We start from the raw sequence: 26,154 nt of genomic DNA, 5'->3' as shown, positions 1-26,154 counted from the left end.
ATGGATGACAATACCATCCTCAAACTGTACATGAATGAAATGAAACCTTATAAACACTTGTTTACAAAATGGGTGAAATTGGTGATGACACTCGTTGGCCTCTTCGGCATTTATCTATCTTCCTGCCAAGTCTGTTATTGCATGTTAATGGATTCATCAGGGATTGCTTCACATTATTTGGTTGGCCCATGATCACTAAGTATTTTCCATCAATCTCCTCTAAGTTGTTCATGGTATTTGGGGGGATTTCTTAAAGTGATTCCAATTTGTTTTATTAATGTCCAAAACAAATCACATAAATCAGCCTCTTTTACCTTCAACAAAGTAGATTTCTTTGAAATTTTACCTTCTAGGAATAAGAATTTTTTATAGATTGTGGGTTCCTGGTTGGAAGTACAATTGGTTATCTGCTGGTTAGAGAACTATCTCTTGTCTCTCAAGTCTGGTACCCAGTGCTTTGTATACTTTGTCTTGAGAGATGTCAAATCCTTTTACGATGGCATTTGACCTTTCAGTCTTCTCTCTCTACCTCCTAAGATTCAGAAGACATCATGTTAAAATGATCTGGGAAAGGCCTATGTGGAGATTACATGAAGCATAGCTTCTTGTCTCCAAGGCTGCCCTCCAGTGAGGCCTCTTTGCCAATGTACTTAATTTTGAGCTTGTGCTTGTAGGCAGGTGCTCTATAACTTGAGCCATGCCTTCAGTTTTAGTTATTTTTGGATAGGGTCTCAGGTTTTTTTGCCCATAGCTGATCTTGAACTACAATCCTCCTACCTATGCCTCTCCACATATCTGAGATCACACAAATGGGCCATCACGCCCAGTTTATTAATTGAGATGGTTCTTGCTAACTTTTTGCCCAGGCTGGCCTTGAACTCTGACCTTTCCAATGTCTATCTCCATCTTTTGAGTAGCTGGGGTTCTAGGCATGCACCATCCTCCTTTGCCTTTTTTCTGTTTTGAGGAGCAGAACTTCTCCATTGCATTCAGTAACACTCTTTCAATGCTCCATTAGCAACCAGTTTTTATGTAGTCTCTATCTTTTTTAGTGGAGTTAGTATGAATATCCATGTTTCCATCAATCTGTCTGTCCTTTCAAAGTGAACTCTGGCTCAGCAACTAAAAGAGAACATACTGGGTCCAGAAACTACTGGGTCAAGAGGTCAACTGGGAAAGTTTATCTCTCAGCGCTGGAGCTGCTGTTGTTTGAATCTCTGTGTCTACCACCACTGCCATCATCACCAGGATACTCTCACATTGCTTTCTGTTAGTTTAGTGAGGCTGCTGACCTACAGTTCAGTGTTGGCTTCTGAAAAAGTGTGGGCTCTAAAATGAAGTGAGCCAAAACATTTTCACAAATTTCCAACAGTGAGAGTGCCAAAGTCAGGGTTCTTAGGTTCAAATCTTCCCATTTAGGTAGCTATGGGTAAGTTAATGAAATGTTGTACCTCACTTTCCTCAACTGTAAAATGGGAACACTAATGGCTTCCAACTCTGTAGCATTGCTGTGCAGATTGAATAAGACAATACATGTAGGTGCTGTGGATAGAGCCCATAAAATTGTAAGTACTCAACATGTACTAGGATTAATGATAGGAAAAACTTGCAGAACATTTGTCCTTACAGCCACCACCTGGACAGAATGCCATATGGCCCACAAGTGCCCCATCGTCACAAACTGTGTTTGCAGGAACAACTTTGCAGTGTGTCTCCAATGAACAGCATGATGGAGGTGCTAAATCTATCACTAGACTCTCCACTGTTAACAGCCTGAATTCTTTCCAGAAAGCATTTGGTGGGAACAATTTCCAAGCATATTTCATAGCTGTCTTAAGGCCAACATTAGCTTTCAAACTGAAGAAAAGCTTTACTTTTAACCTGGGGCTTTCCATTAAGACTGTAATGACCCAGAATTTCCCACTAACCCCTGATAAACTTCTCAGGAATTGAAAAGGGCAACTGAAATTGACCTAAAGTCTAAGTTTGGTAATTTATCATCAGCTCTCTTTGAGAGAGTGTGTATGGACATGTGTGTGTGTGTCTGTGAGTGTGTGTGTGTGTGCATGGGGGGATGTGATGGGCAGATTCATGTACACAAAAAAGGGGATAGGAAAACCAGAAACAATGTTGATGTCTCTGCCTTAGTCAAGACAGAGGTTAAATAATAATTAGAAATGTCATATGGGTAACAAAGAAATATGAAAAATTCAACTGCATTCAGTTTTATCAAATTCTCAAGTCTCACAAAACTGATTTTGAATGCAGAGCCCAAATATTGTCTAGTAAGAAGTATTTTCTTCTTAAGAAATAAGGTAGCAGGTATAATGGGGGGAAAATGTACATGAACTAAGTAGACCCCATGGAAGACTGGAAATCTTGGTAATTCTTTCTCTTTAAAAAGATGGAAATGGCCCTCATTATCTCAGTGATCACCCAAAGGGAAGAAAAGGGAGTATTGTGTAAGTTGCTTGGTACTCTAGTTTCTGTGCTCCTCTACCCCCATCTGCAATTCAGCAAGAAGATGATGGGGAGCTGGGTTGAGGATCATTCACTAGCCCCACAGAAGAAAGGGTCACTGTACCTAACTCCCAGAGCTCGTGAGAGGGTGCTACATAAGCACCCTCACTGAGCCCCACTGAACAGACCAGGACTGAGCATTTCAGCTTCCCAGTCTGTATGGGTACTGTAGGCTACTTACATGTGTTCTCTTCCCCCAAATCTGTATGTTTGAGCTCACAGAGTGATGGTACTGAGATGGGACCTTTTGAAGACAATCAGGTCATAAGGGTAGAGTTCTTAAGGGAGGGCATAACCAGGAAGAATATCCTCACTGGTAACGAACTAGGTTGGCACCTTGATTTGGGGCTTCCCAGGACTGTGAGAAATAAATTCCTATTGCTTAAGCAATGGTACTTTTTTTTTAAGCAACCAATATCACTAAGACAATGGGTATACCAACTCCATCTGCCCTCTGTGTCTTTAGGTAGGAAAAGGCTCACTGATGATATATGACAAAAGATAGTGGATCCATTTAGCTTGCTGTGAACTGGGCTTTGGGTAAAGGTTAAAACCATGAGCTCCTTAAACTACCTGAGAAAAGGAGTGGAATATGGAAGAAGTAAATCTGTCATTATTAGACATTGGCTATTTAAAATGATCATAATGTATGATTTTCATTAATTTGTTAAATTTGTCATTCATACAAATAAAAATAAATGCTAATATTTATTAAGTATGCCAAAGGGCTCACATATGTGCTAAGCACTTTGCACACATTTTTACATCTTTCTTTTTGACAATATTCTAAAGCAACTATTATTGTGCTGTTTAGCAATTGAGGAAGACACATCTGAGAATATGGTGGTTAAATAATTTGTCCAAGGACACACAGTGAATAAATGACAGTTGTGGGACTTGAAGTTATTGTTCTCTCACTCCAAACCCATTATCCCATGAGGACTGTCTGTATTATCTTTGCAAATGTTCAAAAAACCTAAAATTTTTCCAACATATAAAAAAATGAAATTCATTATCTACAATACTATACCCTGCATTCTTTGCAAGTAATTTACAAATTATAAATTTTGAAAAACAAAGTAGCATATTTTCAACTGAAGATCATTCCAGCATCAGCCACCCCAGATATTATCTTGTACTTTTTTAGATAAAGCACTTAGACTGGAGATTGACACTTGGAAAACTCCCCCAAAATGTTAGTTCTCACCACCATCAGCATCAGCATAACATCTCCACCACCATCCTCACAAAGCATCATTTGTTGTATCTGACTTTGAAACCCAGTAAATGTATTAGAATCCCCAGTAGGCTGACTCAGGAGCAGGGACTATAGTGTGTTCAGTAATATATTTGGAAATGAACAAATCCCTATTCTTACCATGAGACCTTTCAGCAATGAATCTTCAAATGGATAGGAAGTTCATTTATGTTTCTGTTTCTGATTTGCCTTTGCCCTGGGGGAAGAGGTCTGTCCTCCCAATGACTCTTGACCACTTCATAGCTTCCATCCAACTGATGGTTGGGGTATGGATGCAATGACTTACAAGTCACCGGCTCCAAAGGTGGTCTCCCTCAAGCATGTCGTCCCTCCTCTAACTCAATCAGATCCAGCTATCTCTGATCTCTGCTAGGCTGCACATCTAGAGAGAAGCTATAAATGGGACTGAAATTAATGTGATTCTCATGCTTTATGGACACAATTTTAAAGAGGCCAATTTTTTTTCTGGCTTGGGAACCCAGGGCTTTGCACAATGCTACACAAGCACTTTACCACTGAGCTACATCCCCAGCCACCACTAATGTGTTAAATATTTCTTGTGCCATGTCTCCATTTCCACTAAATGCCAAGAAGTGTTCCTAAGTTCCTGGGATCTAAGCAGATGAAGGGCATAGGCTCAGAAGCCTGATGCCAAGTGAGAAAGAGACTTTTTCCCTGTGGCCTTGCTGATCAAGCATGCTCTGCATGTTTCAGAAGTGGGTTCCCCATCACAACAGCATGCTCAACATTTGATTAGGGCACTGTTTTAAAGGCTCTTAGTTGTAGAAATTTCAAGAAATACCCTTCAGGCTCAGCACTATCGAATAGAACTTTCTGCAACAATGGAAGTTTCTGTGGTGCTCAATATGGTAGTCGCTAGTGAAATGTGGCTAGTGAGACTGAGGAACTGAATTTTTTGTTTTATTCTGTGTTAATTAATGGGGATTTAAATAGCCCCATGTGCCCAGTGGGTACCTTTTTGGGCAGTGCAACACTAGGGAGACTGCCCATCCTGGCTCACCTGGGACTGAGAGAGTTTTCTTAGTGATAAAACTGAAACAGTCCCAGAAAAACTGGGACAGTTGATCACTTGAAGGTGGATTCTTTTTTAAAAAAAATATCTTTAACAATTTTGAAAGTAGGAATTAGACATGCAATAGCTATAGTGTAGAATAAATGGGGGAGAAATGCAGAGACATTTACAGAACTGACTTTTCCTTCCCAGGACAAGCACAAATAAATTTTGTTTTAAAATAATGAATTTGGACCCTAGGCATGATTCAGGTGGTGGAGTGCTTGCCTAGCAAGTGCAAGGCTCTGAATTCAAACTCCATTACCATTAATTAATTAATTATTAACTAAGTTAAATAATGAATCGATGAGACTAAAGGGATGAGCCTTATAACTGATGAGGTCTATGTAAAATCTCAGCAAAAAATATGATTGTGAGACACACTTTCAGATCACTCATCTTGTGAGACCTCCTAGCACAAAGGTAGCCCATCTGACTTGAGGTCACTTATCTTCAAACCTGCAGGACTCAGCAGTAACTGACAGGACTACGTTTTGAATCCACTGGAGAGTAAAAGGCTATTGATGGCTGCTTTGAGATCATCCCAGTCAAGGGTGTGGCTAAGAATCACTAGAAATTTCTTATTGATATTATTTTCCTGCAAAAGACTTCTGTACTCTAACATTTTATCTACCTGCCAAACAGAGTCTGAAACTCTCTGGTAGAAATGGAATCTTTGGTTAAGTATTGTCCTCCATTGAAACAAAGTATCTTCTAAGAGCGGTCATATATGACCTGTATTAGTACCATATTGAAATTTTGTTTTATTGCTCAAATTGATCTCAACTAACAAGGACCTGAAAGGAAGAAGATAGAGTTATTCTCCAAACACTTCTGATTATGCATTCCTATCAGTAAAGCACTTTGGGTTGTGTTCTCCATGTATGTATGTTTATTGGTAATTATAGTCACTCCATACATTAATAAAGCATACTTTTATATATTGAAGACCCCACTGTCACTTTTTATTTTTCTTTATGAAGCTTTCTTTGCCATTCTCACCTCTCTGGATCATTCCACATAAGTTACCATCCATATTAAAATACAGGTTTTAAGTATCCTTTATCCAAAGTGCTTGGGACCAGAAGAGTCTCAGATTCTGACTTTTTCTGATGTGGGCTTATTTGCATAGGCTGAACTGGTTAAGCATCCTAATCCAAAAGTCTGGAATCTGAAACTTTCTGAGTGTGTGTCAGCATTCAGAAAGTTCACATTTTGGAGCATTTCCTACCAAAACCCAATAATATTGCTCTCCTGAATCACAGTGGCCCATTAGGTGATGGTGTCTTGGGTGTCTTTGAGTCACTGAGGAAAGTTTAAAAACATTCCATTTTTGGCATTCTAACATTTGTTACTTAGAGTTTTATCTCTCGCATTTTTTTGTTTCACATTTAATCTTTTTGTGCACTTCGTTTTCTTCCATTGTGTCATTGGAGGATGGTAGTGAGGCAAAAGCCACAAGTGCAGAGATAAATATGAGAATGAAGTAGACTTGAACCTTTTTTTAATGAATCAATTCATTTTTAATTTTTCTGGCTATGGTTAACAAACTTCACTGTGTATAAGAATTACTTGGGAATCTTGTTTAAACACATGATTCTTGAATTTGCCCCAAGAGTTACTGCTTTAATTTGTCTGATGAGGGGTCAAGAATTACCATTTGCAATGAGTCCTCCACTCCACCCCATGCAGGCAGTCCAATTCAGGCTATGCTCTTGTCCCAAGAATTCCTGGAAGAGCGGGAATGGTGGATCACTAAAGAAATGTTAGTGTTGCATAAAATAATCCATACTTGATGACATGGTGACCACTGCTCAGAAGTATGAACTCTGTTACAGAGTTGATGGAATGAATGAGGCAGTGAAAGGAAGGGCTGTGTGGATGCAGGTGTGTGCAAATGCAGCACCATCTTTCTATCTATGAAGCTAAATGCTTAGAATTGGCTTCCTTTTCTCTCTCACATGGGAAGCTTACTTTTAATATATCTATTATTTCTTTTAGTTTTGCTTTTCTTTTCCCCTTCCCTCCTTCCTTCCCTCCTTCTTTTATTTTTTCTTTTTTGAGACAGGGTTTCATTATGTAGCCCAGGCTGGCCTCAAATTTATAACCCTCCCCCTTCTGCCTCCCAAGTGCTGGGATTGCAGGTATGTACCACCATAACCAGCTGCATATATCTATTTTAAATAAATTAAATTGTCCATTAGAAATTATATCACTTAAATCTTATACCTCCAAAAATTATTTCTAAATTCATGTCTGATTAATGGAGGTGCTGTTTTTGCACCCTCAAAAAAGAATTCTTTTGATTGGACATCTTGATTCATGATTAAAATGAGGTCTAAGGGACCGGCATGGGGGGGGTACCTGCAACCCCCCCTATGCAGGAAGTGGATGTAGGAAGATTGCAGTCCAAGGCTGGCCCTAGGCAAAAGCACAAAACCTTCTCTGGACTAAAAGCAAAAAGGGTAGCACTTGCCTAACAATATGAGACCCTCGGTTCAAACCTCAGAAAAAAACGAAACAGAACAAGAGACTTAGGTCAAGTGTTAATATTTTCAATTAGAGGCACCAAAAGAAGAATACAAATCCCATATGACATCCACGTGTACATTTGGCTACTTGCCGCAGATGAGTTACTTAATTTGGAAGGGTGTTTATTAATATATCCCAGAAATCTCTTAAAATCAAGCAAGCAGACCCCATACAGTTGAGCCTACTCCCCAGACCCTAAACATACCCAGACCTGCCTATATCCCAGTGTGACCACAGAGTTGTAAAAGCAGGACCCTGGATGTACTCATTGATAAAGACAATGATAGTTATTATTGACATAGAAACAAAATAATATTTCAGATACAGATATTTTTGGTGGTGTTGGGGTCTGAACTCAGGGCTTTGGACTTGCTAGGCAGGTGCTCTACCACTTCAGTCATACTTCTAGCCCCAGATTCAGATTACTCATGAAGTCCTATTACAATTTTCTGACTTTCACCATTCTCATTTCTTTTGAGAAGCAAGCAATCTAAAAAAATCAGTAAGAATAATTGGTCAGAAAATTGAATTTCTTTCTCTTTGCTTATAAGAATTCATTTGGCAAGCTATAGCTAATATTGCAAGCATGTTTGCACTAACCATATTTTGTATGTCTAACACATTGTGTACAATGTGTACTGTGGTCACTTCAAAAAGCTGTCTACACCCTGTGTCGTGAAAATTTTGTTTCAGCATGGTTTATTTTTAATTTATCCTCAAATTTAAATCTATTATTTTTTGCTCATTGAAATCTCACTGTTAAACTGAGCTCATGGCTAAACTGGTAGAGCGCTTGTCTAGGGAGCACAGGACCCTGAATTTAATCCTCAGTGCCGAGAGAGAAAGAGAGAGAGAGAGAGAGAGAGAGAGAATATCTCATTGTTTTCCAAGAACATAAACCCAGAGATTATTCTAAATGAAATCCATGGGATTTCTGACCCAGAATCCTTGAGTTTGCTATTTTAGTTCAATAGGAAAATCTAACAGCACCGACAGTCCCTGAAAAGTACTGATTTATAGGTTTGGCTTTCTGTCTCTTTCTATTGCTGTTGGCTGCTCTCCCATGTCCCCTGCTGCCACCTTCCTTTGCTCAGTCTTCAGTACTGGCCAGGTACTATCAGATAATTTCACCCTGTGGTGGTTGGAGAGGCTAAAGGACTGTGATGGCATAGCAAACAGACATCAGGCTTGACTAACTAGCATGGGAGAGCAGCCAGTAACTTATTAGTTTGTATTGGGATTTAGGTCAAGTGTTACTTTTGTTTCCAGTTAGGGGCACCAAAAGAAGAATACAAATACCATTTGATATCCAAGTGTACTTTTTGTTTCTTGCCAGAGATGAGTCACTGGGAGCGGGTACCATTTTCTCCCTGTGCTCCCCACTCGCCACTCCCAGCGGGATCATACATTACCAACAGTAGGCACTGCCATGTGTATGAATATCTGAGATGCTGGCAAGTCATACAGACGGGCTGTGATTAATTAAGGTCTCTTCATTTTGTCCTTTCTCGGGATAGGGAAAGCTTCTCTTGATTGCACATAAGATGGGGAAAGGGAGGGTTTCTGAACTTCAGAGCCCCCAGTGTACCACAGATGATTCGTCACATGACCGCACATGGCTGGGTGCTGCTGCTGTTCCTCTGGATGGGGGAGGTAGGTAGGTGTGGGTGTGCATCCAGTTGCAGGTGGCAGGACACACCTGAGCTTGCTCTGATTTGTATCTCACTGGATTCCGGTCCAGAACGGTCTCTCAGCAGCAGAGCCTGCCATGCTGGGTGTATTTTACCAGGGACTACTGGTAGCACCAACTCCATATTGCTTGGCTGACTTCAATGGTTGGAAACTCAGCAAAGTCTAGGTTGGATTAGGGAAGAAGTGTGTCCAGACAAATCACTGGGAGGCTTTGGAAAATAGATCCTGCTGTGACCTGTGGCTCTGCAGTTTCTATCTGCAAGTTGTGTGACCCTGGCTGTCATAGTCAGTGCCTAAGTGGACCAGGAAGGACCCTGTACCTTGAACCCTTGGGGTCTGTTAGTCAGTTGGGAAATCTTGAGGATCGTAAGTGAACAAGACGCCTGTGTGGTATTTAATTAGGAGGTAGCAGGAACAGAAGACGAAAAGGCATTCTGCTTTTGGATCCCAACTTGTCTGGTGGGCAGGAAGGCTCCCCAGCCCCCTCCCTCTTCCCCCACCAAAGCAGTTAATGGCATTAAGCCTTTCAGGCGATTTCACACCGGAACTATATTTGAGCAGACATCTAGCAACGATTTATTGGCACCCAGGAGAAATGTTCAGAAAATCCAAGTTGCAATTCTGAGAAGTGACACAAATCCACCTCCCTGCCCTCCCACTTCCAAAGCCTTTTCCCCTCCCGGCAGCCTCATGCACACACTGGTGCACCCCACACGCCTGTGGCAATGTGTGCAACACACCCTGGCTGCCTAAATCTTCTACCAGAGAAGATGCAAAGCTCCAGACTGATCTTGACTTCTGACTTCCAGTGGACAGGGAATTTCCATGCCCTGATCACTTCCCTGACACATGCTCTCTTTGGGAGATCAGAAAGGTTCTGTGGGGGTGGGTAGCCTCATCATTCCCTCCCCTGGCATCCCAGCCACCTCTCCACCCAAGCTAGTCATCAGGCACTCACCTGCAAGCTTGGCCTTGTCTCCTGGAAGTTCCTTAGCATCAGATCTCTTCCTGCATAGCGTCATCGTCACTGGGGTGGATGGATGGCTAAGGTCTCCCTGGAGGGTTGGTAGTAAGTCATTTTGCTAATGAAAAAGGAGAGAAGGAGAAGGGTGGCTCTGATTTGGAGAAGGCTGTCAAAGGTGAGCAGGCAGCATACCTGACTGGTGATGGTGGCCTCTGGGACTGCCGGGAAGTGTGGGTGTGGTCGCTGGCAAGAGCCACTTTGATCTTTTTTTCTGGTGAGTGGGAGTTCAGAGGCAACTCCCTCCATGGCTGGCATGGTCCCTCTGGAGCAGGAATGTGCAGGAATTGGGAAATGAAGACAGGATGTGTGAGTGTGGGAACAGGTGTGTGTGTGTGTGTGTGCCCACACGCGTGTGTGGTGTGGCCAGGTGTGAATGTAATCGCAGCTTTTTATCTAGCCACAAAACTTAGACCTGGTTTTCCTTTAATGAGAATTTTATTTAGCAAGAGGTCACAACAGCTTTGGGATTTTCTTCCACGAAGCAGCTTGAGTTAGCTGGGGTTTTCAAACATTTTTTTTAAAAGCACTGGGATCCTCTCCACCCCAGCTCCCCAAACCAAATCTTATACCAGAATCCTGAATAATAAAAAAGACCAAAGCAGGGGGGCTCTAGTTGGATCCTCCTTACAACCCCTTTGACTATAGCCAGAAAGACCCAGGGACACCCACATGGAGTGTTCTCAGTGACCCAGAACAGAGGCAAACAGACCTGTGGGTTGGGTGGAGAGGTTTGATCTTCAAGTCACACAGGCCTAGGTATGGATCCTGACTGGTGTGTGTCAGCAGTGAGGCCTTTGGGCCTTCATTACCACACCTGCACCTCAGTTTCCTCATCTGTAAAATGGAAGCAATAGCTCTTATGCTGCAGGACAGCCACAGGACAGGAGAAAACACACAGGGCATGTGGCACCACGTCTGGTGCAGTCTTCACACATCTTGCTGTTGCTATAATTATTCAAGGAAGCATTGGCAAGTGAGCTGCTTATGGGGTGGGAGAGAAGAGAGACGACATAGTGAGATTTCTCTTTGCTCAAATCCTTTGTGGCTGTTCTTATCCTGTCTTCCCAATAGCATCTGAAGGCTTTGTTTATTACCTGCTCTTTAAAAACAAGGACGCCACAAGACACCAAACAGACAGCTCACAGAAACAGAGTGAATAGAATATTTGTAAATCATATTTTGATAAGTGTCTAGTAGCCAGAATATATAAAGAATGTCTACAACTCAACAGCAGAAAAGATAAAATGGGCAAAAAACTTGAAAAGCCTTTTCTCCAAAGAAAATACACAATGGCCAACAGCTACATAAGGAGATGGCATCACCCCAGGTTATTAGGGAAATGCAAATCAAATGCACTGGGTATCGTGGCTTTGAATCCACTAGGACGGAGATAACAGTAATGAAACTAGTACAAAAGCAGCAAGTGCTAGCATATGGAAAAACAAACCTTCATAGATTGCTACTGGGAATATAAATGGTAAATTAAACATAAAGTTATCATATTACTCAGCAATTCTCCTCCTGGGCCTATACCCAAAATAATTGAAAGGAAGTATTTAAGAAAATACTGTACACAAATGTTTATAAGAGCTCTGCTCACAATATCTAAAAGGCAGAAACAAGCTAATACCCACTGAATGGTGAATGGATAAAGAAAATAGGGTCTCTACATACAGTGGAATACTATTCTGCCATAAAAAGGAATGAAGTATTGATGACATGCTACAGTATCAACGAACTTGAACACATCATCCTAAGTGAAAAAGGTCACACACACACAAATACACATGCACACATACATATACACATACACACCATAAACACACATACACACAATGCACACACATACACACACACATTACATGATTCCATTTCAGTGAAATACACAGGACAGGCAAATTCATAGGTACAGAAAGCAGATCAGTGGCTGCTGAGGCTGGGGAGTAGGACTAGAGAGTGGCTGCTAGGGCACAAGTTTCCTTTTAGGGTGATGAAAACATTCTAGAACTGATGGTGTTGACAGTTGTATGATACTATGGGTGCATTTGATCTAGGGAAATGCACACTTAAAAAAACCAAAATGTGTTTTATGTTACATGTATTTTACAATAAAAAGTCTCTATCAATATAGCCTGTAAATTTTTTGGCAGCACTGGGACTGAACTCAGGGTTTATGTATGCTTAGCAGGTGCTTTACCACTTGAGCCACACCCTCAGCCCTTTTTGCTCTAGTTATTTTTCAGACAGCATCTTATGTTTTATTTTCCTGGTGCTAACCTCAGACCATGATCCACTTATTCAAGCCTCTCTTGTAGCTGAGATTATGGGTATATGCCACCACACCCTGCTTATTGGTTGAGATAGGGGTCTCGCTAGCATCTTTTTTGCTTAAGCTGGCTACAAACCATGATCCTCATGATCTCTGTGACCCAAGTAGTTGGGATTACAGGTGTGAACTACCACACCCAACTCTAGCCTATGCGTTTTTATTTTCTTTTTGTTTGCAGTGCTGGGGATTGAATCCCAGGAACATATGCATACTATAAAAATGCTTTAGAAGACTTATTTTCCTTTTTTCTTTGATTTTCCTTGCATGGACACAGCAAAACAGTTCTGAAATGCCAGACATTTGTGCTGAGAGATCTTACTCTTGGTGCAGAGGCTCATTTCCTTCTGCAGGGCTAAAGAACACTGGCCAGGAGAGTACGAGTACCATTCTTCCCTCAAATGAGGACTTCAAAGGGAAACGGACACATTGAAGAGGGAAGGGGGCTGCCCACCAGGGCCAGCAGGAAGAAGGATGAGTCACCCTATTTGTAAGAAGGATTGTGACAAGCCCAGACTGACCTTAGACACTCACTGGACTCTAGTACCACAGGACACCTCTGATTCTACTGAAGGGAGGTATAGAGCTCCTGAATGGACTAGCTAATCAATCCTTTCCCTCCTCCACCCATCCACAGTATGGTATGTTGGCCCAATGCACAGTACTTGTTAACCACACTAAGAAAAGAAAGAGCCACTCATTCCGATTAGCTGTCAGAGCTAATTTTAAGCCATGTTATTATATGGTAAAGAGGAAAAAGGAAATCCAAGGAAACCATACTTAAGGCCCGTGTCTAATCAGGTTTTTTCCCCTTCATCTGTTTCACACAAAAGCTGCCTGGAATTGCTGGTATGAGCCATTTCACTCCCCTCTTCAAGTGTTAATTAAATGTGATATTTTAAAGCATACACTCCTCTCTCCAGGTAGAACAAACTGAGCCTTTTGTAAATTGCTCAGTGCCCATTGGTCTTCCCCAAACAGCTCAGCCACATTGTTTGGTGCCTCCTATTCCACTGGAAGGCTACAACTCCAGCAGCAATAAATATAGAGTAATTATTTCTACCCCAATGCTCCCCCTAAAAGAGGTGTGCCTTATTTTGGTGTGTGTATGTGTGTACTTCAGAGAAAAGTACATTATAATACCAGGTCTCTTTGTTTTCCTCTTTTGATACCCACAGGTTCTCTAAGATGTCATCAGCAAACATTTACTCCATTTGCTTTTGTTTCCTTTAAGAGCATTTTCCACTCAAGCCCTGTTTTTCACAACTGCTAAATATCTCATTATGGAAAGCCACAGTTCTAAAGCAGTAGACTGAACAAATGTAACCTGTGTGGTTTTGATTAGGAAATACTTACTAAGATTTTGGTCTGAAACTCCTCAGAACTTGGAGCCCTTGGAGAGGCTGGGATCCTTGATGACAACTCCAATAGTTAGGCGTGAGTATGTAAGGTCGGAGTTGGTGGCAAACGGGAAGTTGGGAAATCCAATGATTCTGTCATGTCTTTTCCAATCACAAAACTGTCTATTCAAAAAATAATGGTGGGATGCCTCTAAGTGCTGTGCATGCTGGGTAAGTTGGGTCTACTGAGGGTAACCATTCAATCCAAGTAGAGCCCTTATTACAATGAACTCCTGCAAAGTGCTTTACAATATGATTGGGAAATTTTAGTGTATTAAAAAACAATAATGTGATTTGTTTGTTGGCAAACAATAATCTCTCTTTATCCCAGGGGATAAGTGCCAAGACCTCCAGTGAATGCCTGAAAACACAGATCATACCAAACCCTATATATACTGTTTTTTTCCTATATATACATACTTTTAAGGTGGCATAACTTCTTTATTAGCATAACTGAATTGCCAGCACCACTATTCTTGTGCTTTGGGCCACCATTAAGTAAAATAAGAGTTACTTGAACACAAGCACTGCTATACCATGGAAGTCCATCTGACAGTTAAGATGGCTCCTAAGTGAGGGTGGGTAGCATATACAGGGTAGGAACACTGGACAAAGGGATATTTCATGAAATAGGCAGGACAGGGTGGGACAGTGTAAGATTTATTCATGTTGCAATTTAAAACTTATGAATTGTTTGTTTCCGCAAATTTCCAGGTAGTGTTTGACCATAGCTGACCACACGTAACTGAAGGTACAGAAAGTGAAACTGCATAAGACGAAACTACTGTCATACAAACTTTACTCAACTTAAAAAAGTTTACTTGTATACATAAAAGCCATTACGATGAGCTTTCTTCCAAGATAAGAAAATGTTCAATGTCTCCAGACTTCCAGTCAGGGCATATTTGTTACATAGACTTGCGGCCATCTTGACAATTGATCCTTTGAATGGATTTGAATACAAGCTTCCAGCTTGGATTGAATGGTCACTTTTGGTGGTCTTAATTTGCCAGAAGATAGAAAGCACACAGAAGGGGTAGAAAAGGTTGTTTTTAGATTAATATAGAAGATTTGACCTGGAAGATATTTATGGAATAGCAAGAGATTCATAACACAGAATCCCAGTATGAAGATGAGTTATGAAAGTGGAATGGGGCACATTAAATTTGGATAGACAAAATGACTGAGTTGGACTAGAGTCTAGACACACCATGGCTAAAGGTACTATATTTGTTTAAGAAAAGAAAAATGTGAAATAACATACTTGGGGCTCAAAACTTGTATACAATTAACCTGATTAAACATCTATAAAATGAGAAAGATCCCATTTTACATGATCACATATTTGTCTTCTACCAGTAGAGAGTTAGAATCATGCTTGCGAGTCCCCAGGGCACAGAAGAGAAGAATTATACCTGTGCATTAGATGGCATTTTTTTTTTCTTTTAGATCCAGGTCATTCACAGTAGGAAGTGAAAACAAATTCCCCTGGGAGTTCTTTTGTCAAAAAGAGTCTGAATTTCTGAGTTCCAGTGCCCAAACTAAATGACTAAGTTAAGCTTGAGGACCAGAGTCTAACTCTTCCCAAAGGCATCAGCTATGTACAGTATCGCCTGTGCTCTTAACTACTCTACAAAGGATTTCTAGAATATCAAATAGTGTCCTTGAGCACAAATCTGACTTAATGGAATTCCTGGTACTGGAAGGCAGATGATGGCAGCAGTTTGGATGCATTTTGGATAACTGGACTTCTCCAGTCTCTAACATCATGCCATCTTCTCTAATCTCTGACTACTCCTCTGTGAAATTTGGAAGGATGGAAGATGAGAAGAACCCAGACACATTTTTATTAAAATCATGATACCTTAAAGACAGGCCCTGGAAGAGGGTGGGGCACTGAGTTGTGAGGGATGCTCAGGGTGAAGTCAGAGACAGCTTTCCTCCTGCTCACATTGGGTTTTACAGCCTTCTCCTCCACTTCCTTTCTGCATCCCTTATAACTACCAGTTACCTTAGATATCAAAAGTTTCTTTTGTTCTAGCAAAAAAAAAATAGTGTTAATCTATGGATATCTACAATAGTACTCAAGTGAAGCAGACTTTCTCCAAAGCCACACCAGCTTGGACTCCAATATGAACAGAAGTAAGGAGCCTGTTTTCATTAGAGACATTTTCAAAAGAGATTAACAGGAGCACAACTGTCCTCTTCCTCCCAAGATAGACTGGGCAGAAACTGAGATTTTATTTCCCCTCCTTGGAAAAGTTGGGAAAGCTTAACTGTTGGGATTAACTGAAGATGAGTATCACAAAATTAGAATGAGCCTACCTTGATGTTCCCACCAGGGACACATCCATCTTATTAGGATGCATCTGAGGCCTTAGCTGAAAACTTCCCTTGGCTGGAGACAGTTGTATTGTAGAACAGTACTTCTCTCACTTTAATGTGCACAGGAGTCACTTGGGATCTGGTTCAAATACAGATTCAGTAGTTCTGAGGGATGGCCAAGGATCGCCTCTCTAACCAACTCTCAACTAATGCTGATGACCACAGATTCAGCATGCTTTGAATAGCAAGGAGTGGTAGGTTTACTCCATTATAAGTTATCCAACAGATACAGCTTTGATCCAAGCTCTTCTAGACTTTCTGCAAGTTTCTCAATCTCACCAAAATTCTGATATTTGTATCTATAAAATGGCAACCTACCCCAAAGTATTGTGTTAAGAGTTCAATTACAGTCCTATATAGCTCTATGTTGGCTGGTGATTTTGAGATCTTGAGGTTTTGGTGGGTGGTGAGGGGAGGGACAAAGTGCTTGCTTGGATTCTCCACCAGACATGTATTGAGTAGCTGGTCCCTTGAGGGCTTTTCCCAGCAGAACTGAAAAGGGGAAGATGGGGGGAGACCAACTTCTCAGTGACTGACAATCCCCATTACTGAATGGAAAGATAAACAAAGGTTAAAATGGATCATAGTGTTCCATTGGAAGCCAGTGGGAGAACACAGTGCCCTGGGAAATGCAACAGCAAACTGTGTTCTCTCTTCATTTCTGAAACAAAGCCAAGGAGATTAGATAGACAAACAGATAGATCGATAGATACATACATACATACACACATAGGTATAGATAGGTACATAGATAGATCTATATCTATATATGTGTGTATTTCTCTTTTGATTCTATTTATTATTAAAAAGAAAAGAAGAAAATATTGCTTTAACTGAGATATTAGAATCAATGAATTTATTAGACAGATGGAGCAGTTCTTTCCTAAGATTAAAAGTGATAATTCATGCAAAAGGCCTTTGAAATCTAAGGCCTTATTACTGTGGAGCACCATTGTTGAAAAGGACTTTGTAGACCACATACTGCTCGTGCTGAATTGGTGAATGTCTTATAATTCATTCAAACAAATGTGGCTGGCCTGAGCTGGGTTAAAGTTCAGTATGAGTGCTGTGAGGAATTGCTTGGGTAAAAATCAAACAAAAGTTATACTTATTTAAAAGATTATTAAGCTTCTAAACCAAATTCATGTTGAACCCCTTATAAGGTCTTTTTGGTTTCCTTTTTACTTTGGTTTTCTGCCAGAAATGGATGCAGATGCATCAGCTACCTCAGAAGGAAAACCTGTTCTCACAAGTTTTCTCATCACTTGGCAGAGAAAAAGGCTTGGGTAGAGGCTGAGAACTTTCACATACACCCAGAGAGCTTGGGAATTCAGCCATCTTGACTTACCGCCCACCATCAAGAAACTTCAGCAAACTCTGAGAGCCAGAATCTAAGATTCCTCTCCTAATCAGAAAAGGGGAAAACTCTACAGCGTCCAACTTTCTCTTTGGAGAAAATGTCATACATTGTTACAAAGCTAGGCCATTTCAATTTCCCAGGACAGTGAGGGAGCTCAGAGACCAGGAGCCAATGTTCTCCATCCACATATCCCACTCACTCATCACCTTCCAGCCTCCACTGGCCTAGGGCAAATTCTCTCAGAAGATTGTATTGCCAGGAAAATGCCAAGTCAGAACTAGGAGAGCTGAGGACTAGTACAGAAAGGGAAGTATAAAGACTGATTTTTATTGGGTCATCCTATGTGTTTGGGAGTCTACAAGAAATATGAGCAGGGCTCCTTCTAAAGAATAAACAATGAAGATGTTGAACGGGTATGTAACTGAGAATCACTGAGAATGTCTTCACATTACTCACAAGTTAATCATTTCCCTAGGAATGGGAGTTCCTTGAGGATGTTTGGGATTTATTTTTAAGTCAGTTAAAGCTTTGAAATAACACTCACACTTTCTCTTTTACTATTTTCATGGTGTTCAGAGATCAAACCCAGGCATTTTAGAACCCTTCTGTCTCCAACAGATGTAGACAAATTAGTTGGAAATACACAGGAATCTCTCACACTCACAGAGCTTATTTAAGTCCAGGGGCATATGCAGTGAGACTACTAGGTAGATACCACTCCATAGGAAGTAGGAGAGAAATCTGCCACCAGAAGATTTGACTCTCCCCAACTGGTCAAACACATGTATGAAAAATTATAAAGGAAGAGAAAAACCAATGATGTACCTGAATCTCAATCACATCTGCCCATGTTCCCAGGTTATCCACAGAGGAAACAAACCATTATTCACTGTTTGCTGATTTCACAGACAATTGTTAGTAGACCTAAAAGACATATGAAGATGAGGGCAATGTGATTAAATGAGTTCGAATAAATAAAACCAAATAAAGTATGGTTCATAGTAAAAGCATAATAAATTGTTATGGTTTCAATCTGAAATGTCCTCCAAAGGCACACAGCCTAAAGGCACGATTACCAGACTGTGGTAATATTGGGAGCTGGTGGAACGTTTTGGACGTGGAGCTTAGTAGAAGGAATTTAGGTTAATGGGGGGGTTCCCTTGAAGGGGATACTGCGACCTGACCCTTTACTCTCTCTTTTTCTGCTTTCTAACCACAATGAGGTGAAGATACCTCCTCTACCACACATTCCCACCATGATATAATCTACTACCATATTCCCTAAGCATCGGGACTGAGTGACCATGGACTGAAATCCATGAGCCAAAATACATCTTTCCTCTTTAAAAATTGACTGTCTCAGGGATTTCATCCCATCAACAGAAGGCTAAGTAACATAAATGTTAGCATCTATCATCATTATAATCCTTATTATTTCTTCAATCGTATACTCCAAATCTGGTAGGATAAATGGCACATGTATGGAATAGAACACAAAAAACGTACAGAGTATGTTATTGGTACAAAGTAAAATCTGTAGGAATTCAGAGAAAGAGAAAATTCTGAGGACAATAATCAATCACATATAATAGGAGAGTCCAATACCTTCACTCCCTCAATACCGTGTGTTTGAGAAGGTCATTAAGTAAGATTTTTGCAAAAACAAAAGGTCATGGTTCAGCATAAGAACACAAAGTAGTTCTTGATTTCCTTAATAATATATTGTGTCTATGCAGCATTGATTCTAACTTTCTAAGGGCTATTTATATTTTAGTTCTATAATCATTAAATAAAAGATTCTCTACACCAATGTTTTCTAGTGTGTTTAGGTTGTAGAATTATAGGACTTGATAAATAATTCTGTAATCTATTTTTTTATCTTCATGACTTTATAAACTTTGAATCTCTAATCAGCCTTTCTCTAGTCTGCATAAAGAATTTTAAGGCAAGACAAGGTGGCTCGTGCCTGTCATTCCAGCTGCTCAGGAGGCAGAGATGGGACCGTTGCAGTTTGAGGCCAGTCCTGGTCTCCCATTGATTGAGGCTCCCATTCCAACCAATAAGCCAAGTACGGTGCACATGCCTGTCATTCCAACTATGTGAGAGGCCACTGGTAGGAAGATCATGGTCCAAGACCTGACCTGGACAAAAATGGGAGAACTTACCTGAAAATTAACTAAAAGCAAAAAGCAAAAAAGAAAGTCTAAGGGCATGTCTCAAGTGGTGGAGTGCTTGCCTAGCAACACAAGGCCTGAGTTCACAGCACACCCCAGTACCACCAAAAAATGAAAAGAATTTGAATATGCCAATTATTTTCCCTAAAGTAATTCGGTCAACCACTCTGCTCTTTGAAACACCTTCTGACAAGTACTCATTTTTAAGGTAAGACAACAAAATGATACACTGAATTCCTTGTGTAGACGTATCTTGGTTAGATTCAAGAGTGTGATAATACTTCAATCTTATTACCAAAAGCCATCCTCATGTTAGCATGAGCTAGGGACCAGTTTCACATTGCCAAGGAACTGTACATGTCATTGGCTGTTATCTAGGTTATAAAAAAAAGTCATGCTCAGATATAAATTGACAGTGGCTTCTTGCATAGCTGCCTAAAAAGAAACAGACCTAAGATGATTAATCTCTCACATGCCTTTTTACTCCTTGTGCTTGGGACTATATCAGTCAAATTATGTATTACACATTACTTATGTCCTCAGCATCATGCAGGGCACTATAGGAATTACTAAAAAGCATGTATTAGGTCCCTTGTCCTTCATAAGGTTTGAATCTAGGCTGGGTGCAGGATTATGGCTTAAGTTTATAATGCTAGCTTCTTGGGAGGTAGAGATCTGGAGGATCAGCCTGGGAAAAAAGTTCCCAAGACCCCATTTCAACCAATAAAAGCTGGGCATGGTGGTGCACACCTGTCATCTTAGCTAAGCAGGAAGCACAAATAGGAGGACTGTGGTCAGCCAGGCATAAAACAAGTCGCTATCTGAAAAATAACCAGAGCAAAAAGGGCTGGGTCATGGTCAAATGGTAGAGTGCCTGCATAGCAAGTATGAGGCCTTGAGTTCAAACCCCAGTATCACCATGAAAAAAAGAAAGATTTGAATCTACTAGAAACATCATGAAACATCAAAGGAAGGCACAAGGCCCAGTGTAATAATATAGGCAAGAATACTTTGCAGTAAGCGTCAGGCAGAAAGAGCTTTTAAGAGTTCAGACAGGAAAGAGATCAATGTTGACCACACTAGTTAAGTTAGGGGAATGTTTGAGGGGGTGGGGAGCTGAAGGGAGCTCTTTCAGTCTTCATTGTAGAACAGACATGGCTTCTTGATGTAATACCAAGTACCCAAGAGCCTTTAGAGGTAAAAAAATCACAAGTGGGCTCCTTGTCTACCAAAGAAACATCCTGTACATTCTCACGTTTTCAAAGGAGGCAGCTCTACCGGCTGAGCTCTGTGAATGCTCTCATACCCTCCATGTTACTCTTGAGCAGAACTGAATGATCAATCGCCTTTCCCCGAGGAAAACATCTGAGTTATCTTGTCAGGGAAGATGAAAGGCTGCCGTCATCCTCATCCTTGCCACAAATGAGAGGGGGATATCTCTCAGCTGAAAGGGAGCAGGTCTGGCTAGACTCTCAACATCACTGGGTTTTAAGAAATTCTATCTGCTCCTGTTGAGAACATGCTTTGATACAGCAGTATAGAGTGATTGACAGTAGAAGAAACTGTTTCACATAATGATCGACTGTGTTTCTCTTTTCACAAATTAGCTTACCCTACAAGGCAAATTAGAATAACAGCCCAGGTGAATGTGGATCAGGCTTATCCAAAGGCTGCCATCTTGGATTAAATCTCTCAGATTCTCTGTGAGATAGTCTATGGGGACTCCACTGGTCACAGACACTGCCAGCATTACTGCTACCTATGGGAGAGGTTTTATGACTGAAAAGATTTGACCTGTACACCACATATTCATGAAAAGTCTCTCCTTAGTCTGCGGTGGCAGACAGTGGGCCATGAGACTATCTGTAACCAGCATGGATACCCCAACAAAGAAGCCTGGATCAAAGCCTTACAGCTGAGCAGTCGCCTCATTGCCACTCACTCCACAGGCCCGTTCATCCAACCACCATTTCCTGAACACCTACATACTGCTGGGCACCTCTCTACTAACCACCCATGAAAAGCTGAGTAGAGTCTCATCTCTAGGCTTTAAGATGGGGGAGAGAGAGAGGCAGTGAAGTACACAACCAGCCTGTGTTATGGGAAGAGTGACGGTGACAAAGTGCTGATCTCAGAAGAAGATGGGACTAACTTCAAGTGAACTGTGAGAGTCAAGACAACTTTTGAGCTTTGTGTCTTAAGGATAACTTGAAGTTCAAGTGGAGGAAAGGAAGAGGTCCTGGAGTACATAAGGAATTGAAAATGGTCCTATATAGATGAAGTTTAAGATATAGGGCAACTTGTCAGGGAGCTTAGCAATAAGTGCTAAACCAAAAAGTTGGACCACAGGGAAACTCTTAAAGAGGCCATAGATGTTATGCTAAACTCTAGAGTTGCACAGAGGATCTTTGGAGGTTTTCTATTGGAAAATAACATGATGAATGAGGTCTCTGTTTTAGACACTTTACCCTGTGGTAAGGGGATTAGTGGGAGGTAAGACTTGAGCAGGAAAAGATGTATTAGGCTATTACCAGTGGATCTGATAGAGCACATGAGGGAGAGACAGTACTCCAGGTTTAAAGGGCCAGTTCCATCAGCAATGGGAAAGCTTAGCAGCTGACTCTTACTAACATGTTGTTCTTATCTTTCACTCAGTCACTCAGTCACTCCAATGTTCTCTAATCAGGTCTTCCTTGAGTAATTATCATGTGTTAGACACTGGGGATACAAAATCGACATAGGTCTACCCTTTTGGAGCTTGGACTCCAAGAGAATAGATGACAATTAAATCAGCAATTATAACTAGGTTTAATTCACCTGGATCCATGTTAAATATAACACCTAAAATTCCACAGTTAAAGACATGCTAAAATGGTACTCTTCAAATCTGAGTTGTGCGACTCTTAATCCTTCTCTTATTTCCACAATGATAGCATCCCTCTTAGGTTCTAGCATATTTCTTGGTACTAAATAAATTGTTGAATGAATGCTAAAAAAAGATTTCAGTCCCTTCAAGTTACATGCCCTTGAACTCTTGAAAACCTACTTAGGTGCCAGCAAGTGCACTTCATTAGCTGGGGGATGTTGAACTAGTTCCTTAGCCTCTCTGAGGCTGTTTCCTTATCTTAAAAATAAGGATGATAATAATCCACCTTGGCAGGATAAAATATGAAGGTTTAAGGATTTAGGAATAAGGATGAAATAAAACTATATATTCTCATGCCAGGAATAATTGATTGACTTGAACACAGTTAAGGGTGGGTATTAAAACTCTGTTGAGTCCTCCATCACCTTCCTGTCTTCAGAGAATGTGAAACAGCTTTAGCGTAAATCCCTGATCATGCCACTTTTCTACACTAAATTTTAAAGCTTCCAGGTGGCCTTTCTTTTAGTTGGATGGCCTTTGCTAAAGGAGGACGCATGAGTTAATGTCTTGGTCTTCAGGGTGGTGCTATTGAGATGTTGTGGAACCTTTGGGAGGTGGTGCCTAGTTGGAATTTCTTAAGTCATTACGGGCATATCCTTGCAGGGGATCTTTTCCTCTTTCTCTTTTGCTTCTTGGCCATGAGCTGAGCAATTGACCACATGCTCCTGCTATGATATTCTGCTCCTCCACAGACCCACACAACAGGCCAACTGATTATGAACCTCCAAAACTGTGAGACACAATAAAAAAAACCCTTTCCTCTTTAGGCATTGATTATCTCAGGTATTTTTACAGTGACAGAAAGCTACTAACACAGCACTGTTAGATGAAGTTCCAGTCATTCTTCTCAATCTTATGTCCCTCTGTTCTGTGCTGATTGCCTTGACAACTTGGCCTCACCACCATCTGTTCCAGCACCACTGTCTCCTTCCACATTGCTCCAGGTTAAAATCTGTCAATGTGAGGCATTGTGCAAGATTTGGAAGGAGAAGGAAAAGTCATTATTTTGTGGAAACGATTGTTTTCTGACCAGTAGCTGCTGGTTCCCATGGTCACACAATCCAGCAGCTATGTCTCACAAGGAGAAAAGGACATAGCTATGCTTCCAGTCCTAAAGTACTGCATAGCGATTATCTTATTGAGGGTTTGGAGACCCACATGGCATCTTAAACACTTTATCCACCATCCTATTTCATAAATCAAAGCATCTGAGTTATGGTAGCCTGGATGTGTTAGAGATCCTTAACTTGTTCTTGGTCTCTTGCAAAATTGTTGTGCTCAAAGATAACTTGGTACATAGGTAACAACACACCTACCTATGATATCTTTTGCCTCCTGTTGATTCTCCTGTTTTGTGGGAGAAAGTGAAAGATGCTACAAATACGGCTTCATCTTAATATTCTCCAGCCCACTGGAACCCTAGACACTTCAGCGTGATTTGACTTCTACTCTCTGATGTAAAAGAAGTACACCCCGGATCAGGGCTGCTTCTTCTGCCTGACTCCATGAATGAGAAGACATATGGAGCAGAGATAGCCAGAACTGGAGAAATGCAGCAGATCTGTGAGCAAGTGAGATAAATGAGTGTGGGTCTAACCTTCTGAGATGTACAGATTATTTTGACAGGAAAAAAAGAACTAACCAACACACCTATATATCCTTTATCTCAGCGAAATATAACCTTATAATAGAAATATAATATTTATTATATAAATATAATATAAATATAACCTTATAAGGTTATACGGTTATAAACTTATAACCTTACATTTCCCCCATTCTTTCCCATTGTCATTTCTTATTGGCAAATTAAAGGGCTCTCTTCCATCTTCTTGTGCTTAAGTCTAATCTTCAATTCAGGAGTGACTAGGTGAAAATCATTTCTCCAACTTGAACTCCAAAAGCACTTTAGTTATATCTGTTCTCTGGTTCGTCACTTTCTAACTTGCACTTTATGATTTTTTGCATAGCTATTGCAATTAATTTCTCAACATCTACTCTATAAGAAATAATCTATACCAAATACTGTAATAACAACTTTTCATGAGTGGTACTTTTAACAATGATCTTAGAACGAATGAAAAATAGGGGAATATTGAAGATGGGGCTCAGTGGTGGAACATTTACCTAGTACAATCTCTATAACTGAGAAAAGAAAACTTTAAACAAACAAAAAGAAAATAAGAAGGGATAAGCTCTGAAGGATGTTAAGAAAAGTTTCTCTGCTTACCCTCACAAAAGAGAGCAAGAAAGAGACAGCCCCCTCCTCTCTCATTCTTTCTTTCTTTATGTAGCTAGTGATGTGGGCATTAAACAAAGCCAAAGGAGGAGAACTGATTTGAAACAAACACAGTGTCCTATATAGCCTGGGCCCTGGATCTATGTCAACTTCAGGCATCCATACACACAGGGTGGGATTTGCCCAAGACAGACACTCAAATAATTTATTCCATGAGTAAGTAAAAAAAGAGCCTTTCAGCTTATTATTTAAGTTTGGGATATAGGAAGTCTGAGTAAAGGGTAAGACAATGACAATTATTGGAGCCTGGAAAGTTAGTGGGAAAACTACCTAGTCAAAAGCCACAGGTATACTTTTTTTAAAAATTAGCAAACAAACAAACCTTTTAAGGGAATAAGAACCACTGGGGAAAAAGTAAAGAAAGAACTTTCCAAAACCAAAATTGCATTATCCTGCTATTTGAAGTAAAAACCTAACTAGATTTTTGTAAAGTAGGTTGAAGATTATATAGATTTTCATCTGTACAGAAAGTCTAGATTAAATTCTGCCATATGATTCCAGTGAGTGTGGCCAAACCAAACAAGTTTGGAAACCAGAATTATTGGCTAATGAACATATGTTAAAAAATAGTAATTTAGTATATGAAATACAATTGACAGATGCTTCTGGAATTCATATAGTATCCATGTGCAGTAGTCTCATGGCAAATCTTTTACATAGTATTCCATTCACCACCAGTTAGGACAGTTATTTTCCTTTTGCTTCACAGTGCTGAACATAAAGGTGGGTTATCTTCAAGCCTTGTTTTAACCATTTCTGAATTGAACAAAATAGTAGGTGACAGTTCTTTGGGACCTTTTCAGGGCTATCAGTTTGTGATCTTGAATCTCTACTATAGGAAGTAGTCTTGGGGGTTGTTTTAACTACTCTGAATTTCTCAGCTTCCTGGCATGGAATATTTGTAACTTCCAGTAAATGAATACTTGAATAAAGTGAATGAGGTTTTGCAGTTTTTGTTTTGTCTCAAAAATAGTAAAATATCTTGGTCATTGCTCCATAGATAGGAGCAGTTGATGTTCCCAGCCTTAAGGCGAAAGGATTATTACATAATGCATTATAAGATTATAAATTCCTGGCCTCCTTCACTCTGGAACAGAAGACACACTCTGTTTTTCCTTGATATGCACTCTACTTTTGTCTCCTTCTGAAAATCGTAAGTTCACATGTTACCGAGGAGAATAAGCGA

The 26,154-nt window shown here is 40.4% G+C and overlaps 1 protein-coding gene across 1 annotated transcript in view; it reads right to left on the bottom strand.

Annotated features, from left to right (window-relative positions):
* Adtrp (androgen dependent TFPI regulating protein) overlaps positions 1-10,237 on the bottom strand; it is a 99,030-nt gene extending 88,793 nt beyond the window's left edge. Inside the window, exon 1 of the mRNA XM_074082902.1 lies at positions 10,033-10,237. The gene's annotated coding sequence lies outside the window, so the exon portion shown is untranslated. The remainder of the gene's footprint in view (positions 1-10,032) is intronic.
* Between the last annotated feature and the right edge of the window lie 15,917 nt (positions 10,238-26,154).

The sequence above is a fragment of the Castor canadensis genome, chromosome 8 (assembly GCF_047511655.1).
Source record: "Castor canadensis chromosome 8, mCasCan1.hap1v2, whole genome shotgun sequence".
In the NCBI taxonomy this organism is placed as follows: domain Eukaryota; kingdom Metazoa; phylum Chordata; class Mammalia; order Rodentia; family Castoridae; genus Castor; species Castor canadensis.
Note: the sequence above shows the minus strand (reverse complement) of the source record. Positions and strands in the feature narration are given on the sequence as shown.